This window comes from Empidonax traillii, unplaced genomic scaffold (assembly GCF_003031625.1).
Source record: "Empidonax traillii isolate 1590-97213 ecotype Southwest subspecies unplaced genomic scaffold, ASM303162v1 scaffold442:size488032, whole genome shotgun sequence".
NCBI classification, from domain to species: Eukaryota; Metazoa; Chordata; class Aves; order Passeriformes; family Tyrannidae; genus Empidonax; species Empidonax traillii.
The window spans coordinates 183,431-187,809 of record NW_020955635.1 but is presented as its reverse complement, the minus strand read 5'-3'; positions in this window follow the sequence as shown (position 1 = coordinate 187,809).

The window sequence follows — 4,379 nt, the reverse complement described above, 5'->3', positions numbered from 1 at the left end:
CCAGGCTTCACATCTGTGTTCTCTAATCTGGGCTGTGATCTTACATTATCTTCACAAATCCGAACATACTGTGGAGACAGACTGGAAGAGACAAGGAAGGGCTGGTTTCTGCAGTGGAAGATTGTAATGGAGTATGGAAAGATGGAGACTAGGTACTACATAGATATGAAGCCCTTCTCTCAAAGGAATCTAAGAGAACTGGTGCTTAAAGTATTTGTTCACATTTTATGCATATTTAGAATAATTAAATTATAGTTGAGAATACTTTAGGCTATACAAAATTCATTCTAATCCCATGAAAATGAATATATATTAAGATATTTTTGATTCATGCAATTACTCTGTTGGGGTCTCAATATTGTCAAATGCCCTTCTGTATTTTCCTCTTTGCTTCTACCTGCATTTCAGCTGAGTCAGATTTGGTTAAAGCAGAGAGTGTTGAGTATTTAGAGATATGCTGGCAGGAAAGACATAGACAGGACATGTTTGAAAGAAATGTTTTAGAGTAATCCAGTAACAGAGAGGCTGTATTTGTGTTATCTGAAGTGGCACAAATGCATTGATAATAGAGAAGATGAAGGTAGTTTTCTTCACGGACATTTACTTCTGTTAAGATGTAACAGTGAAGGAGAATCCTTCCGGTGATGAACTGTTCAAATAAATATTAAATGCATTGAGTATTTGCTCAAGGAAACTAATTTCTTGAGAGTAGTTTTAAATAGAAATTCTATTGAGATCGGGTTTGGCATTCAGAGGGACCTAGTCAGAATCTAGGAATGGGCTGACAGGTTCTCTAGATACCATCCATGTTGGTCTCTCACCCCACCCCAAAATATGGGACAGACTTTGATAATCTAGACCAAGTCAAGCAAGATGGTCAGGGTCTGGAGCACAAGCTGAGGAAATGGGACTTGCTCATTCAGGAGAAGAGAACCTAACAGCTTGAGGGACCCCAACAGCAGCCCTTACAGTGCTTCTCAGGACGTTGCCAAAAAGATGTAGCTAGGCTCCTCATGCTGCTGCATAGTGGGAACGTGGGAGAAAATGGACACAAGCTGAAAAAAGGGAGGTTTAGACTGGTTATAAGAGGAAAAATTTTTTTTCCCCATGAGGATGAACAGGCATTGTAACGGGAGCCTATGCAGACTGAGCAGAGTCCTTCCCTGGAGTCATTAAAAACCTGACTGTTAAGAAATTTTAAAAGGCAAAATAAACCCCAAATAACATCATACAAAATCTTGAGATCGGGCAGGAGTGGCTGAGCTGAAAACCTTAAGTCACATAAGTTCTCCATACGGCAGGTCATGATGTTGTCGAAACTGCGGAAGTGAGTGAGTGTACTGGGTTATTTTCATTACGAAGGGAACAATAAGTCAATAATTAATAGAGAAGTTAAATAAATGCTTTCCTTACTTCACTCCATGTCATGCAGAGCTTTGGTGAAATACAATGCCTGTTAGTAAAGATGAGTCACTGTTAGAAATTACAAGTATCAAACGGTTGAGTGCTTAAACAGTTTGATAAACTATGCAAAAAATGTCACAAGAACCAGCTGTTCTGTCCATCCCTTTTCACTGAATTTCTTCCTTTCTCTGTCTCTGATCCCATTAATTTGGAGATCTGGAACTCAGTTTGGGATAGGGATGGCTAGAATGCCCTGACCTTGTAATTTTTATGCTATTAAATGGATATAACTTAAGTTTGAATAATAGATTAACATGTAACCCTGTATTTTTGATGGCATAAGCATTCAACTGTTTGCTCATCAAAAAGAGATTGGGGTATTAGGAAAGAAGTAATTACAGACTCTCAGAAAGTAGATGCAGGATTTTCTTTTTCCTTCTTTTTCTTTTTTAAGCAACACATCTGAAAGAATGTTCTTTGGCATCTCTTTTTTCCTGAAGGCCTTTAGAGGAGTTCCCATGACATTTACAAGAAAAAGAGTCCAATAACTGAGTAACACACAAGAAAATGAAAATTGTAATTAACATTTATATAGCATATTTTATGACACTTCTCAAATAATTGACAAGAACTGGTAAAATGTATAACATCAAGCAACAATGCTGTGAAAAAAAAAAACTGACCAAGTGAACTGAAAGTCCTTACTCTTGGAGACCTCCACACAACATTATTATGCTTTTCAGAGTGAAGATAGGATTTGGTTTTTTAAGGTTATGCTTTGCACACTCTGCTTTAAATTAGAACAGCAAGGAGTTGAGTCACCTTGGCTTTTGCTTGTGAAAATAATCAGGAACGATAGGTGAGTTGGGACTGAGCCCAAATCTCAACAAAAACATATTCATATTTGGAAACAAAATGCAAAATCCTGTCTCCTGCTCTTCCTCTCTCCTTCCCCACAACTTTTTCTTCTCTTGCTCTTGCTTTCACTGTAGTTTCTGGTCTGGGAATTATTAAAATAGAACTAGAAAAGCTCTGTTCTGCTCCCAGACTAGCTGTGATACTATGTTGTTGGAATCTTCATTTTTGAGACCTACTCCAGAGAGAATCAGTTGAAGTTGAGGTAAGCAAGTAAACTTTCTGAGTACTTGACTTTGTTACCTAACCATTAATTTGGTGCTGAAGAGGAGTCACTGGAGGATCAGGTGTTTTGTCTTTCCCTGAACAAATTTGATCTGTTTGAGACTTGTCATTACTGCATTTGGCTTGTTCTTTCTGCATTCTGTGCTAAAGGGATAACACAAAACTGTCATTAACTGAATCTTTGTTTAATATTTTCCTTCTGAGGGGCCAAAGGGTGGGTAATGTAGATCCAGGTTTGTATGGATGAGAGGAATCTGAGGAACGTACTGGTATGGATAACTTCTGTGAACTGAAATGAAATTCTGTCTCTGTTTAAATGGATATTGTCAACCAGCCCTCTAACAAGAGGAGAAATTGGGTACTTGAACAGCATTATGGATGCATCCAGCAGTGCAGGATAGTGTTTGAAGTTCCAGCAACTCCCTTCTTTTTCCATGTTTCGGTTTGCACAGCAGTACTCAATGTCCATTGAATGGCAAAAGAATTTAGGAGAAAGGAAAGCAGAGGCTGATGTGTTTTTTCATTTCCCATGTAACAGAGGTTTCCTAGGAAAGGTTAGTCCTGTAAGAAAAGAACTGGACAAAATCACTGATCATCTATGGATCTTCTATGGATGATGCAGATGCAGGGAGTATATTGCAAAACTGTAGGAGAATATTATATTACTGATTTTTGGACTCTTGGCATATATTTAACTGAAAGTTACACTTTCATCTGCTTATCAAACCATAATTGTCCCTGATGAAGTGTGTCCTCGGTAAGACTGATGGAAATTCATCCTGACATGTGTTTTTGAACTCTGAATTGAGAAGAGCTATGTTCTACAAGAATTATCAGAGGGATAGGGATGTGGATAGTCTGCCAGGGATGCAAGGAGAAGGTTAAATGTCTATACGTAGTACCTAAGCAGGGCAGACATGGTCAGATAACGCACAGGAGCAGAGAAGCAAGTGGTTGTGAAAGCAGGGACGGCAGCATATTTGTCTATGAGAGAGGTTGTTAGGTAGCCAAATGACTCATAGGTTTCACAGAGATTTTTCTGAATAGAAGTTGGCCTTTGTGTGTCTTGTTGAAAGGTGTCGTGTGATCTTTTAAAGGAAAGAGAATTTGCCATAAGAGAAACCAGAAGAGTCCAGTTTACCCTAATACAAAAGACAGCTCTGTGTGACCGAGGGGGAATTTTTCCCATTACTTCTCCTGAGAGACTGCTCCATCAAATACTTGATTTCTTATTTTTAATTTTGAAGAGAAAAAACAGAATATGACTTCTGGGGTTTCTTTAGAATATAGTATTTCAACTGAAAAAAAGAAAAGAAGAATGGCACATTTTCTCTCTGCATCCATTTTTCTGTCATTTGAAGCTCTTTTGGTGTGATGTTTTGGAAGATTCCTATCCAACTGCATGGCTTTTAGACATCTTTTCGTGTCATCTAAGTAGTACTTCTTTCATTTACCTGTTCAGAGTGTTCACAATCAGGATTTGATTCATCCCAAAGATTCTTGAGGTAATAGTGTTTAGGGATTTTTGGGGGGATCTGCCTATAGTACCGACTTTCAGATTGTTATTCCCACATTTGAGCCGGTGAATAATAATAATAAAAAAAAAAGTTTTCCTTATGTCAGACTTGAGAGGGTGTGATGAGGCTGGGACACGTTTCCATTGTCAAACTGTTTTTATTATAACTGTGTGCTGTCTGTATTGATTAGAAGAGCTTGAAACTCCTCGGGTTTGTCTCTAAGACCATTACTGTTACTTCTGCTGTGAAGTTCTTCCTGAAGTATGGCATAAATGGGGTCTTTTTAAATACAGGATTAATCTGTTTTTTTAAGAAATG